Below are 17,493 nucleotides of genomic sequence, written 5' to 3' on the forward strand. Positions count from 1 at the left end.
TACTTGTGTGCGACATCACGTGCGACACAAGCGGTCCTGCAGCATGTTTACTTGTGTGCGACATCACGTGCGACACAAGCGGTCCTGCAGCATGTTTACTTGTGTGCGACATCACGTGCGACACAGGCGGTCCTGCAACATGTTTACTTGTGTGCGACATCACGTGCGACACAGGCGGTCCTGCAGCATGTTTACTTGTGTGCGACATCGCGTGCGACACAAGCGGTCCTGCAGCATGTTTACTTGTGTGCGACATCACGTGCGACACAGGCGGTCCTGTAGCATGTTTACTTGTGTGCGACATCACGTGCGACACAAGCTGTCCTGCAGCATGTTTACTTGTGTGCGACATCACGTGCGACACAAGCGGTCCTGCAGCATGTTTACTTGTGTGCGACATCACGTGCGACACAGGCGGTCCAGCAGCGTGTTTACTTGTGTGCGACATCACGTGCGACACAGGCGGTCCAGCAGCGTGTTTACTTGTGTCCGACATCACGTGCGACACAAGCGGTCCTGCAGCATGTTTACTTGTGTGCGACATCACGTGCGACACAAGCGGTCCTGCAGCATGTTTACTTGTGTGCGACGTCACGTGCGACACAGGCGGTCCTGCAGCGTGTTTACTTGTGTGCGACATCACGTGCGACACAGGCGGTCCAGCAGCGTGTCTACTTGTGTGCGACATCACGTGCGACACAGGCGGTCCTGCAGTATGTTTACTTGTGTGCGACATCACGTGCGACACAAGCGGTCCTGCAGTATGTTTACTTGTGTGCGACATCACGTGCGACACAGGCGGTCCTGCAACATGTTTACTTGTGTGCGACATCACGTGCGACACAGGCGGTCCTGCAGCATGTTTACTTGTGTGCGACATCACGTGCGACACAAGCGGTCCTGCAGCATGTTTACTTGTGTGCGACATCACGTGCGACACAGGCGGTCCTGTAGCATGTTTACTTGTGTGCGACATCACGTGCGACACAAGCGGTCCTGCAGCATGTTTACTTGTGTGCGACATCACGTGCGACACAGGCGGTCCAGCAGCGTGTTTACTTGTGTGCGACATCACGTGCGACACAGGCGGTCCAGCAGCGTGTTTACTTGTGTGCGACATCACGTGCGACACAAGCGGTCCTGCAGCATGTTTACTTGTGTGCGACATCACGTGCGACACAAGCGATCCTGCAGCATGTTTACTTGTGTGCGACGTCACGTGCGACACAGGCGGTCCAGCAGCGTGTTTACCTATGTGCGACATCACGTGCGACACAAGCGGTCCTGCAGTATGTTTACTTATGTGCGACATCACGTGCGACACAAGCGGTCCTGCAGCATGTTTACTTGTGTGCGACATCACGTGCGACACAAGCGGTCCTGCAGTGTGTTTACTTGTGTGTGACATCACGTGCGATACTAGCGGTCCTGCAACTTTTTTAGTTGTGTTTAATGTCACGTGCGATACAAGCGGTCCTGCAGCGTGTGTACTTCTGTGTATTATCACGTGCGACATAAGAGTTCCAAACTGCGTGTTCAAATATTCACATTCATATGTTGCCTCGGTGACATCTGCTGCCAGTCACTTCCAAATGTTGTCAAAAGCTTCCCTCGCCCGCCAAACTCACACAATGTGCCGACAACATCGGCACATACGCTCGTGAATATTCATGTTTCTCAATATTTTAATTAAAAATAAATAAATTAAGTACAATAGCAACGTTGCAGAGAGTGAGATGATTAGGTAATTAACTTCCTCAAAAACAAGTTGATGACACTTTTTGTGGTCCAAAATGTCAACAATGGCTCACCTGCTGACTTCATGCTGCCAAGACGCAAAGTTTCTAAAATTTTTCGCCATACCCAAAGGTGACTTTTCGTGGGCCTCAAAAAGGCGTCAAAACATATAGAACGAAAAAACATGGCCTCCAAAATAATATGAAATGAAACCTAATGAAGCCACTTTAGACCGTCATCATTTGTAGCAATTAAGATCAAGATCTGAACGGGCTGATCAAAGGGAAACATTATCACAATTTCAGAAAGGTTAAAACCAATAAAAATCAGTTCCCAGTGGCTTATTTGATTTTTTCGAAGTTTTTTTCAAAATTTTACCCATCATGGAATATCCCAAAAAAAGGCTTTAAAGTGCCTAATTTTCGCTATCTGTAAATCCACCCGTCCATTTTCCTGTGACGTCATCTAGTGATGGCAACATGGCGGATAGCACAGCCAGATATAGCGACATTAGCTCGGATTCAGACTCGGATTTCAGCGGTTTAAGCAATTCAACAGATTACGCATGTGTTGAAACGGATGGTTGGAGTGTGGAGGCAGATAGTGAAAAGGAAATTGAAGAAGAAACTGAAGCGATTGAGTGTCGCATGATACCCATACATCTCTGTGCCATGTCTGTCTTAGCATCGCCGGTAAAATGTGCAGACCAAATGAGGGACTTTTGCATCTTTTGACACTAGAGCAACTTAAATCCGTCGATTGGTAAGTGTTTGTTTGGCATTAAGTGTGGGTGAAGGGAAAGGCTGGATGTAAATATAGCTACAAATGTACATACAGCTAGCCTAAATAGCATGTTAGCATCAATTAGCATGCTGTGCTAATCGATGTACACTTAACGCAAATCAACTTGAATCCGTCCCTGATCGTGTTGTTACACCCTCCAACAACACACCGACGAGGCATGATGTCTCCAAGGTACGGAAAACAGTCGAAAAAACTGAAAATAACAGAGCTGATTTGACTCATTGTTTGTAATGTGTTTGAGAAAATGGCGGATTGACTACTTATGTGAAGTCACGTTGTTACGTCATCGCTCCGAGAGCGAATAATAGAAAGGCTTTTAATTCGCCAGAATTCACCCATTTAGAGTTCAGAAATTGGTTTGAAAAATATATGTTTTTTTTCTGCAACATCAAGGTATATATTGACGCTTACATAGGTCTGGTGATAATGTTCCCCTTTAAGGAGTTAACGTTTCATATTTCCTGGCGACGCCCACATCCTTTCATTTGCAAAACACAGTGTATTTGTTCATCCAAAGGTCACATAAGGGACGCGGGTTGTCGTACGTCAGCACCGGAAGTCGTAAAAATCAGCTGTTCACCTGGCGAGTTTCTTTTCGGGGATGAAAAGGGAAGTCCTTCTTTAGCTGCCGTCTTGTTTTTATCATATTTTGCTGCCTCTGCACCTGTCAATGTTTACGTTTGGATGCACATTAAATCAACAAGAAATCCTCACTTTGGAACAATGTTCACAGACTCTAGTAATTGTCTCTCTATCATTTGCATTAAAAAGTAACAATTTTACACGAAAAAATTTTAATTTTACGAGAAAATATTGCGATATTACAGAAACAGAATGAATATGAGAAATGTTTCCCAATCCACACATTGTGAGAAAAGGACTGGTTTTAGTATTTATTTTTTATATTTTTGTTTGTAATTGGTTTTTAATCTTTGTTATTTACTTCACGTTGTTACAGTATGTCTTTATATACATATTTTTTTTAAATGAATTTTGGCCAAATGGGGCGCATTCCAATTACTTACACACACTTGTTATTTCATATGTTGACCAGAGGGGAAGCACTTTTAAAACAGACAGTCAATCAGAAAAATCCCAAATTTTTGGGACCACCCTCATTTTGATAGATTTCACCACCAGGGGTGCAAATGAGATCTCAATTTTTTTTTTTTTTTTGCATTGTGCTTAAGGCCGATGACAAAGGAGTCAGGGGCCCCAGATGGCCCCTGTGCCGCACTTTGGGCAACCCAGCTGTAGAAGCTAACTGTTAATGGCCACTATTGTCTTAGAACTGTAGTGTATTTGTTCACCCTAAGGTCACATATGGAACGCGGGTCGTCTTACATCAGCACCGGAAGTCGTAAGAATCAGCAAAACCTGGGGAGTTTTTTTTCAAGGAAGAATAGGGAAATCCTTCTTTAGCTGCTGTCTTGTTTTTATCATATATTGCTGCTTCTGCACCTGTCAATGTTTACCTTTGTATGCACATTAAATCGACAAAAAATCCTCACTTTGGAGCAATGCTCACAGACTCTAGTAATTGTCTCTATTATTTGCATTAAAAAGTAACAATTTTACACAAAAAAACAATTACGTGAAAATATTGCAAGATTATAGAAACACAATGAATATGAGAAATGTTTCCCAATTTTATAAGAGAAAAGTCAACACATTGTGAGAAAAGGAATGGTTTGAGTATTTTTTTATTTTTTTTTGTAATTGGTTTGTAATTTTCATTATTTACTTCACATTATTACAGTATGTCTTTATATACATTTTTTTTATTTAATTGAATATTGTCCAAATGGGGCACATTTCAATTACTTACACACACTTGTTATTTCATATGTTGACCAGAGGGGAAGCACTTTTAAAACAGACAGTCAATCAGAAAAATCCCAAATTTTTGGGACCACCCTCATTTTGATAGATTTCACCACCAGGGGTGCAAATGAGATCTCCATTTTTTTAAATTTTTTTTTGCATTGTGCTTAAGGCCGATGACAAAGGAGTCAGGGGCCCCAGGTGGCCCCTGTGCCGCACTTTGGGCAACCTAGCTGTAGAAGCTAACTGTTAATGGCCACTATTGTCTTAGAACTGTAGTGTATTTGTTCACCCTAAGGTCACATATGGGACGTGGGTCGTCTTACGTCAGCACCGGAAGTCGTAAGAATCAGCTGTTCACCTGGCGAGTTTTTTTCCGGGAAAAATAGGGAAATCCTTCTTTAGCTGCTGTCTTGTTTTTATCATATATTGCTGCCTCTGCACCTGTCAATGTTTACCTTTGTATGCACAGTAAATCGACAAAAAATCCTCACTTTGGAGCAATGTTCACAGACTCTAGTAATTGTCTCTCTATTATTTGCATTAAAAAGTAACAATTTTACACACAAAAAAATAATTACGTGAAAATATTGAAATATTATAGAAACAGAATGAATACGAGAAATGTTTCCCAATTTTAGAGAAAAGTCAACACATTGTGAGAAAAGGACTGGTTTGAGTAATTTTTCTTTTTTTTTGTAATTGGTTTTTAATTTTTATTATTTATTTCACATTATTACAGTATGTCTTTATATACTATTTTTATATATTTTTTTATTGAATCTTGTCCAAATGGGGCACATTTCAATTACTAACACACACTTGTTATTTCATATGTTGACCAGAGGGGAAGCACTTTTAAAACGGACAGTCAATTTGAAAAATCCCTCATTTTTGGGACCACCCTAATTCTGATAGATTTCACCACCAGGGGTGAAAATAAGATCTCTATATTGTGCTTTTTTGCAAAGTGCTCAAGGCCGATGACAAAGGAGTCAGGGGCCCCAGGTGGCCCCTGTGCCGCACTTTGGGCAACCCAGCTGTAGAAGCTAACTGTTAATGGCCACTATTGTCTTAGAACTGTAGTGTATTTGTTCACCCTAAGGTCACACATGGGACGCGGGTCGTCTTACGTCAGCACCGGAAGTTGTAAAAATCAGCTGTTCACCTGGCAAGTTTTTTTTCGGGGATGAAAAGGGAAGTCCTTCTTTAGCTGCCGTCTTGTTTTTATCATATATTGCTGCCTCTGCACCTGTCAATGTTTACTTTTGTATGCACATTAAATCGACAAAAAATCCTGACTTTGGAGCAATGTTCATGGATTCTAGTAATTGGCTCTCTATGAAATGCAATGGTTTTCTGTATTGGGACCATGATTTCGGTCCTAACCGGTCCTCATATGGAAGGTAGTTTTCCTTGTTGATGTCTCAAGAAGGGTGGAAATACAACACACACACACACACACACACACACACACACACACACACACACACACACACACACACACACACACACACACACACACACACAATAAAAATCTCGAAAATTATTCCTTTTCATTTAAAGCCAAACCGAGAATACACGCCAAAATAAAATGTCATTTTTATTTTAACAATCACACAATGGGGGGTTGGGGTATAATTGCTCGAGCCCCCGCTGATTTTGTACGTTCACCCCATTGAAAACACTTTTTTATCGCGGGTTTATTTTTAATAACAGAGGGAGACACTGGAAAAAGTCCAGAAAAAAAAAAAAAGACCATCAAAAGAAGGATAGACTATCTTTGATTGACGTGGGGCATTCTGTCATCCACCAATGTGCAACCACATGGAAGACTGATTGGGGGTTGCCATGGCAACAGGAGAGGAACTCTAATGTACTGTAATGATGAGGCGACATGACAGTATTGTATCGTGGTAATTGCTTCACCTGCATCGGAAGTGCGATCCAAGCGAGTCGCAAGTTACGTCTCATAATCCCGATATTTTTTGGCGAATAAAAACGTTCATAAAATCGATTTCAAATGAAATAAAGCCACTTCAGAGTGTCATCATTTGTAGCAATGAGGTTCAAGAATTAAGTGAGACAGTTTTTGCCACTAGGCTCCACCCACTACGACGAGGTAGGAACAGGTAGAGACTTCAAGGTGTCATCATTTCTACCAAATATAATAAAAATCGGAATTTGCGGAGCGGTGGAGAGTAAAAACAGGTCGATTAATTAAGTTAATTGCGTTTCATGGTATCCATTCAACCATATCCAAGTGTGTTTACAATCCGCAAAGTATGTGAAAATACCGTCCGAACAACACAATATGCCACAAATTCAATCGACCATTTTGAATATTCCGCTTGGAACGCCTTTATGGGGTGGTATAGCTCGGTTGGTAGAGCGGCCGGGCCAGCAACTTGAGGGTTGCAGGTTCGAATCTCGCTTCCGCCATTCTAGTCACTGCCATTGTGTCCTTGGGCAAGACACTTTACCCACCTGCTCCGAGTGCCACCCACACTGGTTTAAATGTAAAAAAAAAAAATTAGATATTGGGTTTCACTATGTAAAGCGCTTTGAGTCACTAGAGAAAAAGCGCTATAATTTCAGAGATTGACATCATGGGAGTAACGCTTCTGTTCTCGGACCATATTATTAGATCAGTCATACTGGAAATATGCAAAAAACGTGAAAGATGTGCTCTTTATCACTCACAATTGTCAGGTTCAAACACTGATGGCATCTATTAAACAAGACACGGAGCAAAGAATTAAACAGAGACAGTATCCTATTTGGCTCAGTGAAGAGAAACGTATATGTGGAGAGGGGCGTGGTCCACGCCTTCCCCGTGGGCGGGGTGTGTGCCAACCCGGCCATGAAGCAGCCAACAGGTGAGTGGATACCTCCGCTGGAACGAGTTACCCAATCACCTGTTCCTTTATTGGCAGCGCCGCAGACCATGAAGGGGGGGGGGACTGACAAGCAAGAGGCAGACGGCTAAAAAGCAAGAGAACTGCACATCAAGATTTGTCAAAAGAGAAAATAAAACTGTGGTAAAACTCTGCATCCGGCAGTAGTGTGGTCCTGTCAAACCCGACGAACGCGGGGGGAGAGGAAGGAAACGTCCACAGTATACATCTGTACCTTTGTACAGTGTCATTACGCTCTGCGAAAAGATTGCACGACTCCTACTTTTATTTGGACTTTCCCTGACCCCGTGGCAACAGCTGCTTCCAAAGGGATGGGATCGTAAACAGCCATTGCCTTTGATGACAAAACAGTTCAAAAGAATAGGTCGGTTCAAAAAGGAGGTCGTAAAAGAGTTCAAAAAAGCAGTGCCTGGAGGGGAGTAGGGCCCTGCTTCCTCTCCTCTTTGTAGTTCTTGGGTCACGACAATATCTTTGTTGATCAATCAATCAGTCAATCAGTGTTTATTTATACAGCCCAAAATCACAAGTGTCTCCAAGGGCTGCACAAGCCACAACGACATCCGCGGTTCAGCGCCCACATAAGGGCAAGGAAAAACTCACAACCCAGTGGGATGTCGACCTGAATGACTCTGAGAAATCTTGGAAATGATGACAATACATGAAATAAACATAAACACCTTTATGTTGCTTCTTCCCCTGCACAGTGGAGTTTTACAAGCCTTCTTCTTGGTAGGTTCAAAGACAGCTTTTGGTCTTCCCGCAGGGAACTCATTTCAACACAAAGTTTTTGTGATAACTTTGTGATAACGCTTGGTCTCAAACTTGCTAAAAGGATATTTTGGATTATAATTCATGCATCTCTCACCTGCTAGTAGACCATGGATCGACATAGAAGACACAAAAAGACGCTAATTGGGCAACTTTTTTAACCCTTCGTAAGGATTGCGACAAATTCTTCATCTAAACGGAATTATGTGAGCGTCACGTCGGCCGGCATCCCAACATGAGTGGAAATATTACAGAAAGTGTTTTATAATGGTTTATTATGGTTAGTTTTGCACCTAGCAATGCTGCTAATGCTATAGTGTTTCACTGACACTCACTTCTAAAACTTATTGATGATAAGTTAGCATACTAAAAGTTAGCATGTATCAAGTACCGAGTTATATGTATCAGAGGTGTTCGGCAGTAAAATTGGCTAAAAAAAGTTGGCATTATTATGTTAGCAGGGGACGGCGTGGACCAGTTGGTAGACCGGCCCTGCCAGAAAGCCTGAGGGTTCCTGGCTCGATCCCTGATCATACTTACCAATCCTCCCGATTTTCCCGGGAGACTCCCGAATTTCAGTGCCCCTCCCGAAAATCTCCCGGGGCAACGGTTCTCCCAAATTTCCCCCGATTTCCACCCGGACAACAATATTGGGGGCATGCCTTCTGCCTTTAGCGTCCTCTACAACCTGTCGTCACGTCCGCTTCTCCTCCACGCACACAGCATGTCGGCCCAGTCACATAACATATGCGGCTTTTACATAAACACATAACTGAATGCAATGCATACTTGGCCATACAGCCATACGGGTCACACTGAGGGTGGCCGTATAAATAACTTTAACACTGTTACAAATATGTGCCACACTGTGAACCCACAACAAACAAGAATGACAAAACACATTTCAGGAAAACATCTGCACCGTAACACAACATAAACACAGCAGAACAAATACCCAGAACCGATTGCAGCACTAGCTCTTCCGGGACGCTACAATATACACCTCGGCTACCACCAAAACCCAAAACCCCCCCAACTCCGCCCGAAACAGGCTTGTAGGGATGATATAGCCTCTGTGTTTTTTCCTAACCTAATAATAAACAAATACAATAGTAAATAAATACAAAAATAATAAATAAATACATTTATAATAAAATCCCCTGACGAGCAGGGAAACCTGCAAAACAGGCTTGTAGGAATGATATAGCCTGTGTTGTTTCCCTAACCTAATAATAAATAAATACAATAATAAATGAATACATAAATATTAAATAAATACATTTATAATAAAATCCCCTGACGAGCAGGGAAACCTGCAAAACAGGGGCTTGTAGGGATGATATAGCCACTGCGTTTTTCCCAACCTAATAATAAACAAACACAATAGTAAATAAATACATAAATAATAAATAAATACATTAATGATAAAATCCCCTGACAAGCAGGGAAACCTGAGAAACAGGCTTGTAGGGATGATATAGCCTCTGTGTTTTTTCCTAACCTGATAATAAATATAATAGTAAATAAATACATAAATAATAAATAAATACATTTATAATAAAATCCCCTGACGAGCAGGGAAAACTGCGAAACAGGCTTGTGGGGATGATATAGCTTCTGTGTTTTTTCATAACCTAATAATGAATAAATACAATAGTAAATAAATACATGAATAATAAATACATTTATAAAATCCCCTGACAAGCAGGGAAACCTGTGAAACAGGCTTGTAGGAAAAAACACAGAGGCTATCATCCCTATTATAAATATATACATATTATAAATTGGGATCATCAGGGGATTTTATAACAAATAAATACATTTATAATAAAATCCCCTGACGAGCAGGGAAACCTGCGAAACAGGCTTGTAGGGATGATATAGCCTGTGTTGTTTTCCTAACCTAATAATAAATAAATACAATAATAAATAAATACATGAATAATAAATAAGTACATTTATAATCAAATCCCCTGACGAGCAGGGAAACCTGCAAAACAGGCTTGTAGGGATGATATAGCCTCTGTGTTTTTTCCTAACCCAATAATAAAAAAATACAATTGTGAATGAATACATAAATAATAAATAAATACATTTATGATCAAATCCCCTGACGAGCAGGGAAACCTGCCAAACAGGCTTGTAGGGATGATATAGCCTCTGATTTTTTTCCTAACCTAATAATAAATAAATACAATAATAAATAAATACATGAATAATAAATAAGTACATTTATAATCAAATCCCCTGACGAGCAGGGAAACCTGCCAAACAGGCTTGTAGGGATGATATAGCCTCTGTGTTTTTTCCCTAACCTAATAATAAATAGTAAATGAATACATAAATATTAAACAAATACATTTATAATAAAATCCCCTGACGAGCAGGGAAACCCGTGAAACAGGCTTGTAGGGATGATCTCGCCTCTGTTTTTTTCCTAACCTAACGCGCGTTCAGCTCTACCCCGGTATTGAACACTGTATAATGGATAAACCACAGAAACCCCAACATATATATGGTTAGAGTTTCTGCCCTGAGACCCCTGAGATTGGAAGGTTGTGAGTTCAAACCGATGGCACACAGTTTTAATTTTCCTGAGGGGACTCTCCTAAAGGAGTCAAGAAAGTACTATCTATCTATCCATCTATCTATCTATCAAGGGGTGGAATTGGGGGTTAAATCACCAATATGATTTCTGAGCATGGCCACTGCTGCTGCTCACTGCTCCCCTCACCTGGAAACAAGGGGGTGGGTCAAATGCAGAGGGTGATTTCACCACACCTAGCGTGTGTGAGACTACCAGCGGTCCTTTAACTTTATACGCCTCTGAGGCGAAAGTGCCTAAAACGTTAACGTCGGCACGCATGGTTTGATACATCTGAATTTTTACCGGCCTACGTAGCTTTCTGGATTCGAACGCAAGTCTATTTTTAGTGTTGAACTTTGGAGGTTCCACTCTGTCCGCCGCCCCAGACGAGGGACAAACAAGTGATTGCGTCCCTGAGGCAAAGAAAGACGGATGTTTATTTGCGGCGGGGGAAAACTCTGAGGTGGAACAGCAAAGAGACGTGGAAGAGCGAGAGAGGATCGATGCGTCATCTATTATGTCCAGTGCTTAATGAAAAGCGTCTGCGTTGGACGAACAGAGTGCTTCCAAAAGGAAGTCTTCGGAGACAGCCTTCCTTCTTCCGTTTGATGTCATGATCACTTTAATACCCAGAATGCTTGTCGGCCGCTATCGACCCAACGCGGAATGGCGTTCCCTGCACAACATGCAGACTGCACTTTATTGCCGGGTTTTGTTTTTCCCTTCCACCTCTAAAAGTCTCTTTAAAATACGTCCCAGGCCTCAATTTCTGCATTGTTTACACCTTGTCTCGTAAACGATCCTTGGACGGATTGGAGTGACACCGTCCAGGAGGTTAAAAGCGAGTCGTTCGCCGAGGTTGTAGTTGAAGAGTCGACGTTACGTTACGCCGGCCGGAATATTAGAAACAACCTTGGTGCTCCACGCGGCGACCGCGGCGCTATAAAAGACAACAGAATTCACGACTGTGCCGGGCGGCGGGGATATTGCCGCGGGACGGCAGAGTGGAGCGTCGCGGTCTCGCGCCCTTGTTAAAAAGGCCTCTCCGTGGTTTTTATGTGTCTGCTGGCACGGCAGGACCGCGGCCTCGGGATTTACGACGTCTCATTACGGAGCCGTCGTAAAAGCCGTGTTTATAAATGTTAATGCTCGCGATTTATATTCAAATGTCACCTGTGTGTCGCAGTTGAAAGGGGTGAGCTAATGAAGGGTTGACGGGAGCGAAGAGACGGAGTGACGGCGACGTCAGGTGTGAGGAAGCCTTTGAGGACAATGGAAAATTCCATTTCGACGATGACTTTTATGCCTCGTTTTGTTGTCGACTCCATGTTTGGCGATTGGTCATGAAAGCCAGCTGGAGCTTTTCCATAAACGATTAATGACGCTTGATGCTCATTTAACCACAGGCAGAAATGCCCTTTTTGGGTTTAGGTAAGTTTTTAAGGCAACCTCTGCTGATTTCATGTCATATTAGTAGGTTAATGTAGCAGAACCGGCCGTGCCAGATGGTTCACAAATTCATCAAGGGGATAAAATTGGACGGAAACATGTCTTTCACACCCATTTTGGAAAGGTCATAAAACAAAAATATTGGTCCATACTAGCCCAATTTTTATGCAACAGTCGTTCCTTGCATCCATCCATCCTTCTTCTTCCGCTTATCCGAGGTTGGGTCGCGAGGGCAGCAGCCGAGGCAGGGAAGCCCAGACTTTCTTCACCCCGGCCACTCTGTCCAGCTCTTCCCGGGGGATCCCGAGGCGTTCCCAGGCCAGCCGGGGGACAAAGTCTTCCCAACATGTTCGGGTTTTCCCCGTGGCTGTTAGAATAATTATGTATATATTATCACACTAACTTTAGCAAGCTTAAAGTCCGTTAGTGTAGTTATTAGCTATTGTGCTCAAGTTAGACTTTTTCTAATCCATGCAAGGACAAAACTTCTTGTCTGAGGGGTGCCCTCAGCCACAAATGTTATCTTTGTTTTAACCCGCTAACAGTCAAGGACTTCAAGGACCTCAACGAAGGTAAGATGACAGCACGTAGAGGAGACAGAAACTTCAAGGACTTCAACGAAGATAAGACGAAGCGGGGAAAAGGCGAAATCACAAGGCCCCCCGCCTATTCCGTCACGTACTGTGCGTCCTGGACCTGCTTTGCATAATATATGAGACCACTCATTTTAGAGGCGGCTTCAGTGATCTTGACTATGGAACTCTGAATAAAAAGAGGGACGTGGGAGCTGAACCTTAGAGCGTAGGGCGAGACTGTGAGTAAGTGTTCATCGCCATGCGCTCTCCTCATGAACTGTATTGAACTCTGTCACTGCATGTTTCCTTGTTTCTTGTCTGTTTAATTTATGTCATCAGTGTTTGAACGTGACAATGGCCTCGTACTGGTTGGAGGTTCCCTAAACACCTCCCTTAGGAGGCGTTCGGGTGGCATCCTGACCAGATGCCCGAACCGCCTCATCTGGCTCCTCTCCATGTGGAGGAGCAGCGGCTTTACTTTGAGCTCCTCCCGGATGGCAGAGCTTCTCACCCTAAGGGAGAGACCCGCCATCCGGCGAAGGAAATTCATTTCGGCCGCTTGTACCCGTGATTTTGTCCTTTCGGTCATAACCCAAAGCTCATGACCATAGGTGAGGATGGGAACGTAGATCGACCGGTAAATTGAGAGCTTTGCCTTTCGGCTCAGCTCCTTCTTCAACTCAACAGATCGATACAGCGTCCGCATTACTGAAGACGCGGCACCGATCCGCCTGTCGACCTCACGATCCACTCTTCCCTCACTCGTGAACAAGACTCCTAGGTACTTGAACTCCTCCACTTGGGGCAAGGTCTCCTCCCCAACCCGGAGATGGCACTCCACCCTTTTCCGGGCGAGAACCATGGACTCGGACTTGGAGGTGCCGATTCTCATCCCAGTGCCTTCACACTCGGTTGCGAACCGATCCAGTGAGAGCTGAAGATCCTGGCCAGAGGAAGCCATCAGGACCACATCATCTGCAAAAAAGCAGAGCCCTAATCCTGCAGCAAACCAAACCGGATCCCCTCAACGCTTTGACTGCGCCTAGAAATTCTGTCCATAAAAGTTTAGAACAGAATCGGTGACAACAGCAGTTCCTCAACCTTTGAAATACTTTGGTTCTATTTGGACTGGAGACCAGCTGCTGGCTCTCTGACACAACAAAGTCCACGTTAAGAGACCGGAGTAAATGCGGAGGAGGAAACAGGGCTGCTGCGTTGGGGTCGAGCATCGGGACGATGGACGGATTCTCGCATATGGTTCACAAATTCCATCCATCCATCCATTTTCTACCGCTAGTCCCTTTTGGGGTCGCTGGAGCCTATCTCAGCTGCATTCGGGCGGAAGGCGGTGTACACCCTGGACAGGTCGCCACCTCATTGCAGGGCCAACACAGATAGACAGACAACATTCACACTCACACACTAGGGACCATTTTAGTGTTGCCAATCAACCTATCCCCAGGTGCATGTCTTTGGAGGTGGGAGGAAGCCGGAGTACCTCGAGGGAACCCACGCAGTCACGGGGAGAACATGCAAACCCCACACAGAAAGATCCCGAGCCTGGGATTGAACCCAGGACTACCCAGGACCTTCGTATTGTGAGGCAGATGAATTAACCCCTGTCGCACCGTGCTACGCCAAGGTTCACAAATTCATCAGGGGGAAAATATTGGATGGAAACATGTGTATAACACCTACTTTGAGGGGGTCATGTAACAAAATTTTTAGGGTGTTGCATAGGGATGGACTGGGACAAAAATTTTGCCCTGGAATTTTCGGTCAATACTCGCCCACTACTTTATCAGAAAGCCCCAATTTCTAAAGAACAGTAGTTTCTCAACTTTTGAGATCATTCATCCATCCATTCATCCATCCATCCATCCATTTCCCACATCTTATCAGAGCAGTGATGCCAAGACTTCATTGTCTCCGGCCAGCTTTTCTAGTTCCACAGGGGGGACGCAGAGCGGTTTCCAGGCCAGCTGTGAGACATAGTCCCTAGGTCTTTCCCCCGAAGCCTCTTCCCGGATGGTCATGCCCAAAAACACTTCACCAGGAATGCGTCCAGGAGGCATCCGTGGTAAATCCCCGTGTCACCTCAGCTGGCTCCTCTCCCAAATAACCGAGCTCCTCAACCCTAACTGATATCAATTGGTTCTATTTGCACTGGAGACCAGCTGCTGGCTCTCCGACACACCGAAGTCCGCACCGAGAGACCGGAGGAAAGAGGAAGAGACAAGGCTGCGGTGCTAGCGTTGAGCATTGGGATGAATTAGACTGAACATATTCTGAAATCCTCAAAACGAGGACACATATAAGAGTGCCTAGGCCGGGACGAGGTGAACATTTGCAAATGATACTCAAACTTGCTTTATAAATGATATATTTATTCATCCATCCATTTTCTACCGCTTATTCCCTTTTTGGGGTTGCGGGGGGCGCTGGCGCCTATCTCAGCTACAATCGGGCGGAAGGCGGGGTACACCCTAAATAAAGCATTTTTTTTCCTCTGTTGACAGCAGTGTTGGCGCTAGGAATTTTCAAAATGGGGTCCCTGGGGGACCCCATCAAGTCGTAAAAATGGGGTCCCACAGTACATTTTTGGGGTCCCAATTTTTGTTGCAAGCGTTTTGAAAACAAATGATAAACCTATGCATTGTACCGTTATATCTCACATTATATGTTGTGTTTTGGAAAAAGGTTGTCATAAACGTTGCTTAATTCATTAAAAATAATAATTAAAAAAAAGAAAACTAATTTGTATACATATCTAAATTTTTTCAGTTATAAACATTCATTCACTTTCTTCTTTCCTTCATGGATCTGAACTTTACAGCTGCTGGTAGTTTTTTCTATGTTTTTATTTAATAAGTTGTAGGTGGATTTTTTTCAGTAAAAAAGTGTAAAACGTGTTTTGCTTTGGTCATGAAATGATGATAATGGTGTGCCAGGGCATACATACATTTTATATTTAACGCTTAAATCTCTGGAGTCTACATCAACTTCAGATCTATTCCTCATTTTAAAATGTTTTAGTTTTTTTTTTCAATGTTTTTATTTTTACCATAAATTGATGAACATGGACCCTGACTTAAATAAGTTGAAAAACGTATTCGGGTGTTACCATCGACCCCAAAAGGGACAGGCGGTAGAAAATAAATGGATGGATGTACTGTGCGATCTACTAATGAAAGTTTCAATCAATCAATCAATCCACTCTCTCGCTCTCTCTGCCCCTCCTTCACAAATGCTGCTACCTGCATACACCTTAACAATTTGTTTTGTTTTTAACCCCTTTTTAACCCTGGACGTACATTAAAAATACATGCAACCCTAACTCAAAATGCCAGACATTTGAGGCATTCGAGAAACCCCGCCCAGACAGCCCGTCAAAAGAGGACATGTCCGGGGAAAAGAAGACATATGGTCAGTCTACCATGAATTGAATAACGTGGATGTGAGACTTGTTCGGCATATTATTGCCGGAGTCGTCTTTCCAGGGATGCGTCAAAAACGATGAACACAACAAGGTAAGATATAAATGATTTATTAAACAAAAAGGATCTATGAAAAAAAAAACACTGAAGCTAAAAAGAAGGCAAACAAAAGACGCTAGCGTGAGAGCTAGGATGTACACATAAAACTAAACTTGGCACGAAGGCACAAAATGTAAAACAAAACACGATTGGCATGAGAGCTAAAACTTACAGGTGGCTTAGCATATGAGCTAGCGAGAAAATACATACGGTAAGAAAGTCGTCACTGTTGCGTGTGGGCAAACAAGGATCCGAGAATGAGTGAACAGAAAAGGATGGTAATTACAAGAAACAGGTGTGCGAGAACCGAGACTAGCAGGTGGAAATAATATGTAACCATGGTGACGGACCAAACAGGAAACGAGGGACAGACGGAGAATGAAAACAAAACCGGAACAAATAAACAATAACATGAGAAGATCCGAGTACGGCTCTTAACAGTGGACTCCAAATTAAACAAGTTGGAAAACTTATCCGGGTTTTACCATTTAGTGGTCAATTGTACTGTACTGTTTCAATCAATCAATCAATCAATCAAGTCTAGATGAATTAGCTTCACGGAGCTGAACGAGCATGGTTTGGATGCTTCAGCTTCCCTGGAAATAATTTTTATTTAATCCGAGCCGACCGGAAATTGGCCTGGGGCAGTGGGCAGCCTAGGATGAAGTTGGCTCTCTCGGTGGCTTTCTTGGGTCTGTTCCTGTCTCTGGCCATGCAGCCCCCACCCCAGCAGACGACGACGTGACGGGTGATGAAATGGTGTTATTGATGTGTTGTTTTTTTTTCTGTGCATGGCGCAATCCATACATCCATTTTCTACCGCTTGTCCCCTTATGTGTACAATATTTGTTATTTATTGCTCTTTTGTTTTTGATGCTATATGGAGAAATGGTGCCTCAGAAGTGGCAGCTGGTTATATCAGTTCTTTCCTCTTTTAAAGTATTTATGTCCTTTGTTTTCTACGTTTCCCTCGTGTTTTAATGTTATTGTAATGTTTGGGGACTTTTTGTATATGCACTGCAACCACATTATTTCCTTAGTGTGGCTTGAATCAATTCTATCTTATTTATTTTAATTAAAAATATATATATATTTGTTCCCGGGGGTGGGCGAATTGTTTTCTGTACAACCCGTCCAAGAAGGTATCAAAAAGGTAAACACAGGGAGGAAGAGAAAAATACACTTAACCAAACACAGCTGGATTGAAAGAACCGCCAGGCACACAACCTTCCAAGTCTCCCAAGAGACCATTGTGTAGTCTGCAACATTGGCAGGGGAGGGCTTCATCTTTTTTA

This window comes from Nerophis ophidion, linkage group LG24 (assembly GCF_033978795.1).
Source record: "Nerophis ophidion isolate RoL-2023_Sa linkage group LG24, RoL_Noph_v1.0, whole genome shotgun sequence".
Taxonomy (NCBI): Eukaryota; Metazoa; Chordata; class Actinopteri; order Syngnathiformes; family Syngnathidae; genus Nerophis; species Nerophis ophidion.